This window comes from Suncus etruscus, chromosome 19 (genome assembly GCF_024139225.1).
Source record: "Suncus etruscus isolate mSunEtr1 chromosome 19, mSunEtr1.pri.cur, whole genome shotgun sequence".
Taxonomy (NCBI): Eukaryota; Metazoa; Chordata; class Mammalia; order Eulipotyphla; family Soricidae; genus Suncus; species Suncus etruscus.
Genome location: NC_064866.1, coordinates 31,654,971 through 31,673,644, shown reverse-complemented (window position 1 = coordinate 31,673,644; position 18,674 = coordinate 31,654,971). Strand labels below are relative to the sequence as shown.

Below are 18,674 nucleotides of genomic sequence, written 5' to 3'. Positions count from 1 at the left end.
TAAACAGAAAAATTGGATGATCAGAAAATTCTACTCAGTTTTAGCTTGGAATATCTTTAATTCTGTTTCAGTATATGAGTTGTTATCAAGAGGAAAATAGAGAACTGAGATTAATATCAAGATGGGTTTGCTATGAGCGTGTTTCTATGGTCAGAGCAAAGCATTATTGAGGGAACGAAATAGAGGAGAACCACAACTCAATGTAGAAATAATCACCAACTCAAGAAGTCTCATGCTTCCTAGAAATTTATTTTCAAGGCTGATTAACTAGAAGGGTGTTTTAAAGTTGTTTTCAACTTTAGGTCCAAAGGCAAAAGTTCACAGGTATAGAAAGGTTGAAGACCTGTTGTCTCTGCAGTGGTTATAAGAGTTGGTCTATGGACAGGTATGCTCATAGGTTCTTGTCCACGTGTATAAAGGTTGAAGAGCACTGTTCTAAAGTAGTTCAGCCTAAAGTACTATCCCTGAACAAGTAACAGCATCTCTGTTGTCTGGGGACATGGTCAAAATGTCAGTTAGGCCCACTCAGATCTACTAAATTAGAATTAGCGTATCTATTTAGTGTAGTTATTTATTTGCAGGGGGAGCAATTGGTTCCCTGAGATTCCCAGTCAATCAGGTAGAAGTTCAATGCAAGGGCCCAATAATGTGTTATTACTTGGATTCGACAATACTGGAGATTATCCAAACCACCTCAGTAGTGTTGGTTCTATCTACAGGAATGCTTAGGGGATGTTGTGGTGCTGGTGGTTGAATCAGGGTTGACTGTATGCAGGACGCATGAATAGATAGAATAGATATTCTATCTCTCTAGTCCCAGAACCTGCACTTAACAAGAAGCTCAAGCCCTTCTTTGTTTAAAACCTGAGAAACATGAGTCAGGGAAGCTAGTGCTCCAATTCTGCATATGGAACCACCAGTACCAGAGACCCTGAGAGTCTGAAGAAGGTTGCTGGTGCTGGTGCTATTTGTTCGTTGGTTTGCTTGTTTGGTGCTGAGATGTTCTCTATGCTCTCCAGTTAGGTCTCAGGTGCAGTTTGAGAAACGTGATTTGGAGAAATTCCTTCTCTCCCCAAGTTGTGGCTTCCACTCAGCAAAGTGATTTTACAGGGGGCTTCCGCCATAAAAGAGAGCCAACCTGCAAATGCTGCCACATCAAATGATGCTCCACAATCAGTCACAGTGTAGTGAAGATGGCCATATTCATATCTAGTTTGTATCAATTTTTGTTTGTTTGGGGGCCATACCCTGGTGATATTTAAGAGTTACTCCTGGCTCACACTCAGGAATCACTCCTGGTAGTGCTCAAGGAACCGTATAGGATGCAGGAGATAGAAACTTGGTTAATTGTGTGCAAGACAGGCACCATACTTGCTGTACTATCTATCTGTCCCCCTTTTGTGCCAAATTTTAGCCAACATAAATTCAGTCAAAAAATGGAAAACAGTTTGTGATTTGTCACCAATGAGGGCCTGGCAAGCTCAGTTGATGTAGCCTCTGGAATAACTGAGAATTGCATGCCATGGGAAACAGGGCCCCTTAGAGAAGAAGGTAGGGTCTGCTGGAAGGTATAAATGGGACTATACTTGGAAGAGAGAAGGGTCAGGGGAATATGATCTTAATATTTGGGACCCCAGCTTCATATCCCTTGTAGCACATTGTCCTCCAACTGGTGCAGGGTGTAGACCCTGATCACACCTGAGCCCCTCTAAGGTAACCTAGTGGTTCCCTCACCCAGTATCACAGGACCTGTATAGCACCATATGCTCAGACACAAGAATTGAATTGTGGCCCAATTGATTGAGTATTGCTGATTGTGACCCCTGAACTCTTAAGTACTGCATGTGACCCTCTCTTGCAGCCCCAAAAATGTGATTGGAAATGAAGAATGATTTTATATTTTAGCCATGAGTGAGCACTGAATTGAGCCTCAGTCTAGAGAATCATAGTGAAATTGAAACAGAAATCAGTGAGGGGTGATCAGACATCTCCAGATCCAGAGTGCGGTTGTCATCTGGCTGAATGGAAGCTGCTGTTTAGCCTCTGAAATCTGACAAGGAGGTCAGTTCTTGGAATACCCCTCCCCTAGGATCTAGTTCCAGGAACTGGCTGCTCTTAGTATTTATACTTTAAAACTGCAGCCTGTCATGGTTGCACTTAGGCTCACAGCAAAATCAGGTTTACAGCAGTTAACTTCCTTAAGCAAGCAGAGTATAGAAGCCAATGCAATGTTATTTATAATGTTATTTCTAAGCAAAGGCTCGCCATGTTCTAATATCAACATTTAGATTACAGTTAATTCTAAATCTTAGATCCTAACATTTTAAAACCATCACCACTACCACCACCACCACTGCTGCTGCAGCTGCTGCTACTGCTACTTATATGGATTAGGCAAAAGAAAGAGAGAGAGAGACAGAGAGAGAGAGACAGAGAGAGAGAGACAGAGAGAGAGAGAGACAGAGAGAGAGAGAAAGAGAAAGAGAGAGCGAGAGAGAGAGAGAGAGAGAGAGAGAGAGAGAGAACGAATATCTAAAGACCAGATAGAAACTCAGTAATAATGATTCACTGTTCCATTAATGAGTTTGGGTGGTTGTGATAAGTAATTAAAAGGAAGACTGAAATGCTTAAAAGTACTTTTAAGAAAAGGATGAAGGGGTTGGGCTTCCAAGCATATTTAAATGCTCTCACCACTACAGAAAAAGAAAACCATTTGTTGTTTCGTTTCTGATTGAAACAGAAATTGTTCCCATCAAATCTAGCTATTTTGGGCCCGGAGAGATAGCACAGCGGCATTTGCCTTGCAAGCAGCCGATCCAGGACCAAAGGTGGTTGGTTCGAATCCCGGTGTCCCATATGGTCCCCATGCCTGCCAGGAGCTATTTCTGAGCAGACAGCCAGGAGTAACTCCTGAGCATCGCCGGGTGTAGTCCAAAAACCAAAAAAAAAAAAAAAAAATCTAGCTATTTTACTTTGTTTCCTTTTCAGCAAATTGAACTTCTTCAATTAGTTCTGTTCTTTCGCACACACCCTTCCATGTTCTAAGAGCCCAGTTCTGTCTCCAGAATTTTCCTCCCAATTTCATCTGCCAATTTATCACCAACTACTGAAAATCTCTGAGTATATATATATATATATATATATATATATATATACTTATGCAGGCAATGAATATATATATATATATATATGAATATATATATTCATTGCCTGCATGCAATGAATCTCAAGCTACAATCTCATTGAATGGGAGATAAAAGAACAAAAACAGCCTTTGGCAATAGAAGGACATGGATCATTCTTTTCTAATGCAAAAGGCATGGCTCCTTTAACATTTAAGAAAATTAGCCATCATCACCCCACATCACCAGCTCCTTCAACTTCACTTTTGTTGCTCCCAACACAGCAGTAAATTGGATATCTGAAGTTTGACACCCTTCAGAGGTCTCTAGCTTCCTAACAATCTGTGAAAACCTATAAGTAGATAGTTCTTTTCCCTAGAACTAGCCTATGCCTGATAATCTGTCACTAGAATAGGGTCTGTAACAACAGTCTATGGCGTGCATATTTCAGTGGTCTCTATGGGCCTAAATATTTTGTCTTAGTAACAGATGTACCCAAAAGGGAAATGGGTAAATTGGAGTATTTTATCAAGACATTGTCCTATTGAGCACTGTATTTGGAGTCTAATATGATAAAATACTAAATTGTGAAGTTAGAGTGCACAACCCTATACCTATACCTATAACCTTTATCTCCAAGAATCACTGTGGACAGAGAAGTTGAAGTTATTTTATACATAAAAAATTAAGGCACTAAGACATACTGATAAGCGAGCACTGCAGGTTGTCTGGCTTCCAAATGTATTTTGCACCTGATTCCGGGGATAAAAAACATTAAAACATTATTATAGGCCTTTGTAGTGAGAAGTTGATTGGACAACTGTTCATTGTAAACAACTGATTCTGATGTTGAAGGTTTCTTTGTAGTATAAAAGACAGCCATGGCTTGGTGTTTCTCCTCTTCTGGTTGGTTTGTTTCCTTCTCCTCACTATAACCTGACTACTACAGTGTTCAGAGTATCGCCATTTGGAACATTCTGTTTCTTCTTGGAATTACTCTAAATATCACATATCAGTGGCGTCATTCTGTATTTATCCTTCTGGCTAACTTCATTTAACACAATATTTTCTAGTTCCATCCATGTTGCTGCAAATTGCATGATTGTATTATTTCTTATCTCTATGTAGTATTCCATTGTGTATATGTACCACATCTTTATGATTCAATCATCTGTTGTTGGACATCAAGGGTGAATTCCAAATCTTAGCTATGGTACTGAGTACTGCTATGAATAGTGGTGAGCATACCTATATACCTTTGGATGAATGTATTTCTGTCCTTGAGATACCCAAGCAAGGGATTTCTGGGTCATAAGGTAGCTCAATTTTGAATTTACTGAGAACCCTCCATACTGTTTTCCCTAGGGTGGTGGACCAGGCAGCATTCCCACCAGCAGTGGATGAGAGTTCTTTTCTTACCATATCATCACCAACAGATTGTTCCCATTGTTTTTTTGATATGTGCCATCCTCACTGATGTAAATTTCCCTACAAATAAGTGATGATCAATATGTTTTCATGTGTCTCTTGGCTATCTATTGATCTTCCTCAGAGAAATGTCTGTTTGTTTCTTCCCATTTTTTGATAGTTTTTTTTTTTTAGTTTATATGGAGCTAACCTTTGTGAATATTTTGTATATCCCAGATATCAAACCTTTATCTGATGTGTTGAGTGTAAAAATTTTTTCTCAATCAGTTAGTTGTCTTTTTAGGCTAGGCCTGTGTTTCTTTTGCTGCACAGAAACTTTTTTAGTGTGATGTAGTCCCATTTATTTAGGTTTGATGCTATGGCTCTTGGGCAGCCTATCACCAAAGACTTTTTTTAATGAAGAATTAAATAAATTTATTTTTGGATTTTGGGCCACACCTGACAGTGCTCAGGGGTTTCTCCTGGCTCTGTGCTCAGAAGTCCCTCCTAGAAGGCTTGGAGACCCATGGGATGTTGAGATCAAACCTGGGTACATCGCAGGTCATCTGCATGCAAGGCAAATTCCTTACTGCTATGCTATCACTTTGGCCTCTCATCAAAGATTTTCTTTGAGACGTAAGTCTTGGAGTGTTCTGTTTTCCTCAATAAACTTTATAGTTTCAGGGTGATTTCAAGGTCTCTAATCCATTTTGAGTTGACTTTTGTGTACGGTATGAGGTGTGTACTAATCTTTAATTTCTTATAGGTGTTTATCCAGTTGTTCCAACACCATTTGTTGAAGAAGTCTCTTTGTTTCATTTCAAGTTCTTAGCTCTTTGTCAAATATTAGTTGACCATATATTTAGGGTGTGTTACTGAATATTCTATTCTGACCCATTGGCCTGAGACTCTTTGTTCCTGTACCATGCTGTATTGATCACTATGGCTTTGTATTGAAGCTTCAAATTAGGTAAAGTTAGGTAATTTCTTGTTTTTCAATATGGATTTGGCTAACCTAGGTCTTTTGTAGCTCCACATGAACTTTATTATTGATGGTTCTAAGTCCTTAAAAAATGTTGTCTGAATTTGCATAAGGATTACATTAATCTATATAGTAGTTTAGGTAAGATATTCATTTTGATGATATTGATTTTTTCTACCCATGTGTATGAGATGTTCTTCCTATTCCTTAAGTACTCTTCCATTTCTTTCTGAAGTGTTTCTAAATTTTTATGATATAGGTCTTTCCCCTCTTTTGTTAGGTTGATTCCGAGGTATTTGATATTTTTAGGTAGTATTTTAAATTGGATGGACTCCTTTTTCTCTTTCTCCTCTGTCTCATTATTTGCATAAAGGAATGCAACTATCTTATGTGGTTTGACTTTTTAGCCAGCCACTTTGCTGTATTGGTTTATTGTTTGCAGGAGATTTACTTGGACTCTTTAGGGTTTTCAATCATCATATCATCTACAAATAGAGATAGTTTGATTTCCTCTTACCCTATTTGAATTTTTCTGATTTCTTCTCTTGTCTGATTGTTATTTCTAGGACTTCTTTTTTATTTTTGTATTTTGGGGTCACACCCGCAGCACTCAGGGATTATTCCTGGCTCTATGCTCAGAATTCACTCCTGGCAGACTCAGGGGACCATATGAGATGCCAATATTCAAACCAATGACCGTCTGCATGAAAGGCAAATGCCTTACCTCCATGCTATCTCTCCGCTCCTTATTTCTAGGACTTCTAATATTATGTTGAATAAGAGTAGAGATATTGGACAGCCTTGCCCAGTGCCTGACCTTAGTGGAAATATTTTCAGATTTTTGCCATCAAGGATAATGTTGGCCGTGGTCCTCTTATAGATAGCTGTAACTATCTTGAGGAAGGTTCCTTCTAGCCCTATTTTGCTGAGTGTTTTCATTATGAACAAATGTTGGATTTTGTCAAATGCCTTCTCTGCATTGATTGATATGATCATGTGGTTTTTATCTTTCTTTTCATTGATGGGGTGTATCATGTTGATTGATATGCATAAGTTGAACCATCCTTGCCTCCTGGGATGAAACCCACTTGGTCATAATGAAGTCCTTTTGATGTATTGTTAGATTCAATTATCTAAGATTTTGTTAGGGTTTTTTGCATCCATATTCATTAGTACAATTGGTCTGTAGTTTTTCTTTCTTGGTGGTATCTTTGTTAACTTTGGGAATGAGCATGATATTAGCTTCATAAAAAGAATTAGGGAGGATTCCTGTCTTTTTGATGTTTTGGAAGAGTCTAAAGATCAATGGGAGTAATTCTCTGAATGTTTGATAGAATTCACCTGTAAAACTGTCTGGTCCTGGAATCATATTCTTGGGGAGTTTCTTAATAACTGTTTCAATTACTTACATGTGATTGGCCTGTTTAGACTTTATCCTTCCTCCTACCATGATATTTTTCCAGGACTTTGTCCATTTATTCTGGGTTCTCCATGTCCTCATGATGTGTTGTTTTTCTTAATGCTGTGTTGTAATCTCTCCCTTTTCTTTTATGATCCAATTTATTTGAGTGTTTTTCCTTTTTAACGTTGTGAGTCTTGCCAGAGGTTTTTCTATCTTGTTTATCCTTTAAAAAAAACAGCTCCTGTTTGATTTGACTTGATTTGCTCTCTTGGATTCTTTGTATTGTTTTCTTTGTTTATATTTTGTTTAGTTCTGCTATTGTTTTTATTATTTCTTTTCTTCTACCTGTGTTTGGGTTCCTTTGCTGCTGGTTTTCCAGATATTTAAAGTGTCCCTTTAAGCTGTTGATTTTGTCATTTTCCTCTTTCATTGGCATAGGCCTATATTGCTAAGAGTTTTCTCTTAATTTCTGCTTTTGCCGTATCCCATAGATTTTGGCAATTTGTTTTTATTGTCATTCATCTCAAGGAATCTTTTTATTTCTTCCTGGATGTCCTCTTTGATCCAGCTGTTGTTGACAGCATGTTGCTTAGTCTCCAAGTGTTAGATTTTCTCCACATCTTTTTACAGTCAACATTGATCTCTGTTGTGTTGTGGTCTGATAGGGTACTGGGTATAACTCTTATATTTGTGATTTTATGTAAGTTAGATTTTTGTTCTAAGACATGGTCTATTCTAGATAAGGTTCCATGTGCACTTGAGAAGAATGTGCATTCTGTTTTTTGAGGATGGAGCGTCCTGTATAAGTTCATTATTCCTAGTTCTACTAGTTTTTCTTTTAGGGCTCATGTTTTTGCTTATATCTCTAGTGGATCTGTCTAACTGTGATAATGGTGTGTTTAAGTCTCCTACTACTACCACATTTCGTTCATATGTTTCTCTAGGTTTGTGAATAAAGCCTTACATATTTTGCTGACTCTACATTTGGTACATAAATGTTGATCATTGTTAGTACCGTATTTTCCAGAGTATAAGATGACTGGACATATAAGATGACCCCCTATTTTTCCTGAGGGGGAATAGGGGATGCATGCTGGGAATGTGGGTGGAGGGAGGACAACTTTGGTGGTGGGAATTCCCCTGATTCAATGTCAATATGTACCTAAAATAGCACTGTGAAAGATTTGTAATCCACTTTGGTCAAAATAATAATATTATTATTTTTTTTTTGGTTTTTTAAAAAAAAATAAAAATTATTATAAAAAATATATAGGGTTTGGGCTATATTCGCCATATAAGACTACCTCTCTTTTAATGCACACCAAATGGAGATTAAAAAACGTGAGAAAGAGTAGAACCCTCAAAGGTTAACAGCATATATTTAATAAAGCTAGACTTTGGGGTGCCAACAGTCATTTTACATTTGTCATTTGTAGTGAGTGACTATGATTTTTTTTAATTGTGATCTACATTGAGAGCAGGGAGGGGGGGTCCTCCAAGAGCAGTTGGCTGGGGTTCAGATATAGAACAACTAGAGGGAGACAGAGCGCCTCCCCTGTGTCCCATAAAAACTGAACAGAGGACTGAGCACCAGAAAGCCACATACCAACAATGACACCCGGCGGCTGGATGGGATGCAGCACTCGGTAACTCAGCTCCTCTGTGTGCCCTGAAAGATGAATCAGGACAAGCAGAAGACTGAGTGATGACACCTGGCAGCAGGATGGGATGTGGCACTAAGAAGGGGGCAGATCACTTGTCCCTGAAGCTGGTGTAAGTTTCAGCATGCTGTATACTGGCATAAAAGATGACCCCTGACTTTTAAGTTTTTCATGGTTTAAAAAGTCATGTTATACACTGGAAAATCTGGTATTTCTTTGTGTAATGTTCCCCTGGTTAATAAGTAGTGTCCATCTTTGTCTCTGAGCACTTTCTTGAGATTGAATGCAATTTGGTTTGATATAAGTATGGCTGTCCCAGCTTTTTGTTTTGTTTTGTTTTCAAGTGATTTTAATAATTGATTTTCATCCTTTTATTCTAAGCCTGTGTTTATCCTAATCTTTTAGGTGCGTATCCTGCAGGCAGCAGATATCTGGGTTTTGTTTCCTGATCTAACTCTCTACTCTGTGTCTCTTACTGAGGAGTTTAGTCCATTGGCATTTATGGAGAATATTGACAGAAAGGGTTGTTGTACTGTTATGTTGTGTAGGGTTGTTGTTATTACAACTAGGTGTTTGGATTGTGTAATTGATCTCTGAGTAGTTCATTTAGAGTCAGTTAGGTTAGCATAAATATTGCAAGTTCTTTTTTGTCTAAGAATGTTTTTAGTCCTCCCTTCCATGTAAATTAGAGTTTTGCCAGGTAGTGGACTCTAGGTTGGAAATTTCTTTCATTCAGTAGTTTAAATATTTCATTCCATTGTCCTCTTGCTTGAATTGTTTCAAATGGGAGATCTGGTTTGATTCTTATGTTCTTTCCTTTGTACTTGAGGTTTTTTCCCTCCCATATTGCTTTGAATAATTCATTTCTCTCTTTGTTTTTTGCCATTTTAATTACTATATGTCTTGGTGTTGATCTATTAGGGTCTATTTTATTCCGAATTCTTTTTGCCTCTTAGATTTGTACAGGTGTCTCTTTCTAGAGAGTGGGAAAATTCTCTGCTATTATTTACCTCACTACTTGTTCTTTTCCTTTCCCTTTATCATCCCCTTCTAGTATTTCTATAAGTCATAGGTTGTTTCTTTTGTCTTTGTTCATTAAATGCCTTTCATTTTCTTCCAGTGTTTTGTCTCTCATTTCTTTATTGACTTATTTGTTGTTGCTGGCTTGCATTTTGTCTTCAAGTACATCCATGTGATTCTGTATTTGTGTAATTCTGCTACTGTGGATTGCTAGCATGTTTTTTTTTAGTTTCCTTAGTTCCATTTGTATGAACTTTCTCATCTTCTGATAGAGTTCTTTTTTGAGTTGTATGACTTGACTATGGATTTATTAATTTCTTTGGCTAGTGATTCTCTGAATTCCATTGCTAAGACATTAAATGCTGATTTTAGTTCCCCATCTATGAAGTTTGTGCATTTTGTAGGACTTGGAAATCTGCTAGGATTTCTTTCCATATTCTAGCTGCTGTTGTCTTCCTTAGTTACCCATTGTTCTTTGTATAGGGTGGGTATGGGTGCTGGAGTTTCAGGGTGTTTTTTTAAAATAGTGGTCTGTTTAATTATGTAAGAGGTGGTTTAAAGGTATATTTGTTTTAGGGCTTCTTTATGCTAGATACTTGAGATTACCCAAGTATGGTAGAGATGTTGCAAATTAGTATGTTGGATTTTCTTTTGCTTTGGGAGGTATATTTTTTAAGGGACAAAAAGTTGTGCCTGGTCTGCTTAGGACTGTCTGGTATAGACTGAAGTGTCAGCAGGATTTGTGAGTCAGTGGGACTATGCCATAGAGATCTCTTCTGATCAAGAGGAGGATGGGCTTCTGACCTGTGGCCCAGTAGAAGCAGGTGGGGGAAGGGACATTTACAGGCAGCCTGGGTTTAAAACCTGCCTTTGGGTTCCCTGCATCCCAGCCCCACTAAAATAGCATCCCCAGAGTTGGGGTGACAAGGGCTTATGGGGGAAATGCACCTGGCTAACCTTAGCTGGGAGGAGTGGACATCTGATTGGTAGCCGATCCTAGAAGATTTCTGCTTTTTTCCTTACAAATGGTGGCGAGTGATCTTTATTTTTCATTCTACTTTCTATTTTCTCTTACCATGAGCAGTTTTTAGCTGCCAACTCTACAAAGGGTCCCTGACTCCTTGATATGTGAATGTTACAGATCTCAACTGATGTTTCTGTGAAAGATCAGCATTCTAAAAGTTGTAGTAAGCTTTTCTCACATTAAATTTGGAGGGGCTTTGCTTGTTTGTTTCCTTAGTGTTTGGTTTATGGGCCACACTAAGGTGTCCACAGAGCTTATTCCTAACTCTAAGCTCACCTGGAGGCATTTGGGGGACTAAGTTTTATTCCAGAAATCAAACCAGGGTCAGCAATGCAAGTCCTTAACAAGTCCTACTTGTTATTTCTCTGACCTTACTATTAAATTTTTACAAAGTTGAAGAAGGTGAACCAAAAAAATCATTATTACAGGTACAAAATAATTAACTCATGAGGCATCAGTAAATTTCTAGATCCAAACTGTTTACATTTGAGTTTCATTCCTTACCAGTTGAGTATTCTCTGGTAAGCTATATTAGCCTCTATATCTTGATTTGCTTATTTATCAATGTGGAGGTAATGATACCTATGTCATAGAGTTGTATCAGGATTCAATGAGTTATTTATTAAATGTAAGTAGTTTTGATAAGTAATTTATACTAAGTGCTTTATAGTTTGCTCTCATTCTCAATTTTAAATGTTTATCCAATAAACTCTTCTTATTCTCTTCTATTCCTAACCTAGAAATACAAAACAGCATCTGTCTGGCCAGTTATTTTAAGGTACCCCAAAAGCACCATATCAGGGTTCATTTTTTTACTTGATATGATCAGACTCAAGCACTGACCAAGCGTTTGCCACATGCCAGCCAAACATCCTGCCCAGCCCTTTTGATACATATCCTTATAGGAACCTCTAAGAGGTGGAGTTATTCCAATCATCTTTTAGCTAGGTAAAAAGTGACTTAGAAAAAGATAAGAGTCAGGGCTGGAATGATAGACTCTTGGGTAAGGTGTTTGCCTTGCACATAGCTGGCCTGTATTTGATCCCGAGCATCCCATATGGTCCCTCGAGCCTGCCAGGAGCAATTTCTGAGCACAGACCTAGAAGTAACCCCTGAGCACCATAGCTGGGTTTGCCCCCCCCAAAAAATAGAAAAAGAAAATAAGTAAATAAATAAATAAATATACCATTCATAAGGTAATATAGAGTTTCTTTGTGATCAAATAAAAATTCCTAACTTAACTTGGTTTTCACAACTAGAATGATCATAAAATTTATACAAGTTCAACTTAATCCAAATCACTACCCTTTCTGAAGATATCATCAATTAGCAGCTATGACATAACTTCTATGAAGGAGAATGCAAGCTCATCTGAGGCTTTCTTTTGTCCAGTCTCCTACCTGCCTGGTGTTTCTGCTCAGATATCCTAGCCTTCAATGCCTGCTTTTTAGCCTGGCCCTCATTTGTAATCAACTTAGCCTTTTCCTGATTTCATGCCAGTGTCAACAACAGCTGCTCCCTTTACATCAGTGCAAAAGTCCTCTTCCCTCAGCACTTCCCAGGAAACCTTCTGTCTCTGAACTTCGATACCAACCAGCCACTTTCAAATATTTACTGAGCTGACTGTAGCATGTCAGGACTGCTGGGGAACTGCACTGGGAGGAACAAATAATCACAATGCCACTCCTCTTATGCTTTAATGCTAGAGTTTATAGTGCCCCATTCATCCCTCGAACCTGAGCATCCTACCTCCTACATGCATCAGTCCCAGAGCATATGCAAGCTGCCATATGCCCCTTAGTCCTGGACACTGTTGCCAGATCATCCCCATGCAGAGGCAATCCTACCTTCAAGACAAGACATAAGGAGCCAGAAAGATGGGTCTACCTTTGGGGTTCTATAACCAACATGAGGCAGTATAGCTGACACTATAGTGACACTGATATTCAGTGTATCTAACACCCAGGTCTATATTGTAATTTCTAAGTCATGTTCAGGTCAGTCAACTTTGTTCTTACAGTAGTGCCTTATGGATCCCAGGAGTCTACAGGTGCACAGATTCTGAAAGCATTCTGCTCCACTCTTCCCACTGCTTGCCCTGCCTCCATCCTTCTCATTCCTTTTTCATATTTTTGTTCTCCTAATTTCTCTTTTCTTTTTGGAGGGATGGGTGTTGTGGTTGCACCTGGGCAATGCTCAGGGGCTACTCCTGTCTGTGTATTCAGGGGGTTGCTCTTAGCTGTGCTCAAAGGCTAAATATGGTACTAGGAATCCAAGTCAGGATTGTTCAAATGCAAGGTAAGTATTTTAAACCTTCTTCTATCTCTTCAGCTCCCTAATTCATTACTCAAAAACCAGCACCATTCTCAACTTATCTTTCTATAATTTCTTTTTTTTGTTTTGTTTTGTTTTTAGGTCACACCCAGCAATGCTCAGGGGTTACTCCTGGCTCCACACTCAGAAATCACTCCTGGCAGGCATGGGGGACCATATGGGATGCTGGGATTTGAACCAATGACCTTCTGCATGAAAGGCAAATGCCTTACCTCCATGCTATCTCTCCAGCCCCTAGAATTTCTTTTTATTTTTCAGCAATTTATACTCAATATGCTTATCACACAAACTCATAAAGCAGTGTTATTTTTGTTTTCTGGTAATATCTATATTTTGTAAATAATAATAGTGTTTCTGTATATCTATGTGATGTAAATTTGATCTAGAATCCATATCATGTCTATTTATATATAGCCCAATTATATATATATATTATATATTTATATATGGCCCAATAACATATTTGTAATAGACAAAGCACTATAATGCTGCCATATCATGGTGCAATTATCACTCTTTGTCTCATAGTGGAATGTAGATTCTTCAATCTCCCATATTTGTATTTGACAAGACTGGAATATGTTGCAGAATATATAATTTATCTGAAACCCTATATATGTGTGAATATATAATGCCCCAAGAACATCATGTGGGACCATAGAGATAGCACAGCGGTAGGGCATTTGCCTTGCATGAAGCTGACTCAGGACAAACGGTGGTTCAAATCTTGGCATCCCATATGGTCCTCAGTGCCTACGAGGAGCAATTTCTGAGGGCAGATCCAGGAGTAACACCTGAGCACTGCTGGGTGTGACCCAAACAACAACAACAACAACAAAGAACATCATGTGTCTAATAGACATATGTATATTAGACAAAAGAATAGAGCTACCATATTATATCATAATACAATTGCACTGATGTATTTTCAAGTTCCTGCATGTCAAGGACTATATTTCTTAGATTATTGAGTATTCCTTCCCTGGGGTAGAGCTTTACACACAATAGAATTTTGTTTTTGTGTTTGTTTTTGGGCCACACTTGGCAATGCTCAGAGGTTACTCCTGGTTCTGCCAGGAAGGGATCAAACCTGAGTTCTTCTCAGGTCAGCCACGTGCAAGGAAAATGCCCTACCACTGTGCTATCACTCTGGCCCCTCTACACACAATAGATTCTTAATGCTTATCTGATGAAGGAAGGTAGAGAGAGTAAAGGGGAAAGGAAGGAAAATAGATGAAGAAATATTTTTAAAAAGTAGGAATGCAGAGAGGAAAAAACATTCAAGGGACACATGCTCAATGTTGTTTTTAAATTAACCCTCTCTGAAGACAGTGTACTTTCTCCTTCCCATTCTTACTGCTATACAAATAGATGGTCAGGTTACTAAGACCCACAAGTAGATGTGTACTTAATATGAATGAATGTACATAAGGTTGGGTCCTGAAAAGTTCTGGTTATGATGTAACACATAAAACAACCAATTTTCAAACTGTCTTCCTCAGCTCACTTTTCCACAAACTCCTCTCTCAGAGCCCTTTTCTATTAGATGGTCAGGCTGGTCACTCGTGTGTGTGTGTGTGTGTGTGTGTGTGTGTGTGTGTGTGTGTGTGTGTGTGTTACTGTGGGAGAGGGGTTTGGGTATCAGAAGAAACTTCCTCCTGGGCATTAATCTGCTACAAGATTAATGGGCTTATCAGTGAGTCATTTCACCAAACGAGTATTTTCAGCTTGCAATCTGCCCAGGAGACACTGCCTCCTTTTCTGTGCCTGTTTTTTCTTGGAAAAAACACATCATTCACTTTTCCTTATTTTAGATGTAGGAATATAAAGCCATGGCTACATGTAGACAAGCTGGAGAGAATTCAGAACCACGACTGTTAAATTCCCAGCTTACTCATGCATCAGGCAGAAATTCTTAGAGAGTGAACTATCTATTTCCATTGTGAGCCTGACTTCACACTATTACAAGTTCTTCCTCCCTGCTGTACTGCAATAAGTGCTTCACAAACTCAAAGATGAAATTACCACACTTGTTAGAGTTAACAAAATATGATGCGATGTGTGGGTGGCACCCCGGATTACTTGGCCTTTTCAACCTGAATTTATAAACCACTCTTGCCCTATTGGAATGGCATGCCTAGAACTCCAGACCAAAGTCACAATGATCAGTAAAAACCCTCAAGGGGAAATCTCCTCATGCAGAAAATTGTTTATGAAGTTTTCTGGGAAGTGCATTGTTGACTTGTCCTCGACAACTATTACATTTCCTTTTAGATGCCTTGCATGAATTATTCATTCAAATTCACACAAGGGGGCCAGAGCAATAGCACAGCAGTAAGGTGTTTGCCTTGAACTTGGCCAATCTAGGATGAACCTTGGTTCTATCCGTGGCATCCCAAATGGTCCCCCAAGCCAAGAGCGATTTCTGAGTGCATAGCCAGGAGGCCAGGAGTAACCCTGAGTGTCACTGGGTATGGCCCAAAACCCAAAAATAAATAATTTTTTTTTTTAGTCATTACAAAAGGGGTCAATGCAACCCATTTAATTTTTTTTTTTTTGGTTACCACTCAGACTGCACCCTCTCCCTCTACCCTTCCCAGAGGAAAGGGAGAATGATCATCAAGGACCAAAGGCAGCCACAGAAGCGACACCTAGGGCCGGCTTCACGCTCAGGAGAGGACTCTCTGGCTCCTCCTTGTGGCTCCTCCTCATGGCTTCGGGTGCTCTACACAATAAGAGATTTCTCTAGTCACATACTATAGAAATGATCCCTGAAAGCATAGTCTTTAAAAAAATTTTTTTAATGTCTGCTCTCCCCTATGGTTCCCTGAGCCCCTCCAAGGGTGATTTTTCAAGGCTATTTATTCGTGTTATATATATATATATATTATTTTTATATTTAAAAAAACCTTTCACCAGTGCAACATTCCCATCACCAATGTCTCAAGTGTCCCTCCTCCCCACCTCACCATGGCCTGTGCTCTAGACAAGCTGTCTACTTCCCTCATTCAATCACATTTTGTTATGATGGTTCTCAGTGTAATTATTTCTCTAGCTGCAAAAAATAAAATAAATAAATAAATAAAAATTCACACAAGATAGACATAGAATAATCACACTTATTTGTGTGATAAAATGTATAAATCTATATTAATATGCATATGTTCACTTGCTAACATTTATTAACATCTATTCTTGTTTTTTTAATGTCCCAAGGTATATATAACATATACAAATATATATCTTGGGATATAAAATAAACAAGATATTGTAGTAATAATTCCAAAGATGAGGGGCAGGAGGACTGGTCACAAGGCCTAGTTAGGAAGCTTGCCACAAATAGCACGGAAGTGCAATCAGGGCAGAGAAGGGCATTGGCATTGTCATGACAATGACAGTTGGACATTATTACTCTGGACAAGAACTGGGTGCTGAAAGGAGGTAAAGTGATATGCATGATACTCCTTCGGTAGTAATACTGCAAGCCACAGTATATAATGGTAAAAAAGGAAAAGAGAAGAAAAAGTGTCTGCCATAGACGCAGGCAAGGTAGATGGTGGGAGGAAACAGGGACATTGCTGGTGAAAAATGTACACTGTTGAAGGAATGGATGGGTGTTGGACATTGCATGACTGAAACTCAATCATGAACACCTTTGTAACTGTGTATCTCGTGGTGATTTAGTTCAAGAATTTATCTTATACAAATTCATATAAGAGATGTACAGATAGATGTGCAAGACTTGTTATTCTCACTTTACCTAAAGAAAACTACAGCAGAGATATTCTGAAACTTGCCCACAGTCCCACTAATAATACAAGGTGAGCTCTGGATTAGATCTACTCAGACAAAAAGGCCATGGTCTCAAACTTGACAATGCATCTTTAGGGATCACCGACAACAAACACAGTGTTGTGTGGGACAACGTGAAATATAATATATAAATATTAAATATATGCAATATATAAGCAACATACCATTTTTTACATCATCTACCATGTTATAGAAATGAAATTAATGTATATCATAGAATATCATAGAAATAACATATTATGTGTGATAAATATAATATTTATATAATTATACATATAATTTGAATTCCAAATCAAATTTTAGTTGCTAAGAATGGAACAAAGAGATAGTTTCTACACTTGACAAATTTAAATATGGGCAATTGAAAAAATCTCAGTATCTAAAAGACAAAAGCTAAGCGAGATTCCATGCACACGTGGAAAAAATTAGATTTCTGTGTTCATTTCTTTTTCAAATTACTTAGGTGATGTGGGGAGAAGAGAGATGGCAGCTCAATAGGGGCATCTATGCTTTCATCTCTCTACCCACCTCAGTCACCTGGGAAAAGTTCAGAAATGACATAAGTCTGCTGTGAGCACAGACCTTGTATCTCATCTACCCCACAAGGCAGCCATCAAACCACACCTGAATTCTATTTGTTCTACCCAGTGTGAGAGATGACCCTGACATCCATTTTTTGGGGGGAAATCATGGAACCCAGGCTGTGGTGAGAACGTGCTCTTTGCAAGAAAGCCGTTGGTTTTTCAGGAACATCTTCTCTCATAGAACAGAGGCTTAGGAGATGAGTAGTAAAGTAAAATAGCCTTATTTAAACATTATAAAAATGGAAAAAGAGAGAATAGTCTTCAAGAGAGGGAAAACAGGGGGCCTGTGAGATGGCGCTAGAGGTAAGGTGTCTGCCTTGCAAGCACTAGCCAAGGAAGGACCGCGGTTCGATCCCCCGGCGTCCCATATGGTCCCCCCAAGCCAGGGGCAATTTCTGAGCGCTTAGCCAGGAGTAACCCCTGAGCATCAAATGGGTGTGGCCCCCCCCAAAAAATAGAGAGGGGACAGAGGCCTCTAAAAAGGAGATATGAGAATCCCTATCTCAGGTGAAGATACAGCTAATGCCCCTTCATTCCCCATTCCAACCCAGAATGGGAAAGTAACCTGCATGCCTTTGCAGAGTTTTTCCCCAAACTACTTCTTTTTTTTTAAATGTTGCTAGGGTTTTGTTGGGTATGGTTTTCTTTACATTTCCTGTGTTTTGACTTACAAAATAAACATTTGAATTCCTAAATGAAATATATTAATATGTATCTTACTGAGAGACATTTTACCTTTTTTTTAAATTACCTTTATTTAAACACCGTGATTACAGATATAATTGTATTGTATGATTACAGTCATGTAAAGAACACCCCCCTTCACCAGTGCAGGATTCCCACCACCAATTTCCCAGATCTACCTACTCCCCACCCCACCCACACCTTTACTCGAGACAGGCTTTCTTTTTCCCTCATTCATTCACATTGTTAGGATAGTTTTCAGTGTAGTTATTTCTCTAACTGAACTTATCACTCTATGTGGTGAGCTTCATGTCATTAGCTGTACCTACATGGGAAGATGGGGGGAAATAAGGGTTGGGACTGAAGCAGTAAAATATTAGAAATGAGCTTTGTAGGGCAGTATCAAGGTCACAATACAAGATGGATATTATGGATATATAGAATATGAGCATACAATACTATCAATATGAAAACAAGGAGAAAAAATTTCCACTGACTGTTCTAACATAAACCAGTGCTAGAATGGCCCGCCCTTTTCCCAGAGCACATTCCCATTAGTGTAGGGAGAGGTAGGGGGGAAGCCTGTTGACCCCTATAGAGTCCACCTAGACTGGTGCCCAGGGAAGGCCTGAAGTCCAGGG

General features: G+C 38.7%; 1 protein-coding gene and 1 pseudogene across 1 annotated transcript in view; one reads left to right on the top strand and one right to left on the bottom strand.

Annotated features, from left to right (window-relative positions):
• ANXA13 (annexin A13) overlaps positions 1-18,674 on the top strand; it is a 61,095-nt gene that overhangs the window by 9,227 nt on the left and 33,194 nt on the right. The window lies entirely within an intron of this gene.
• LOC125997861 (uncharacterized) lies at positions 15,515-15,739 on the bottom strand (annotated as a pseudogene).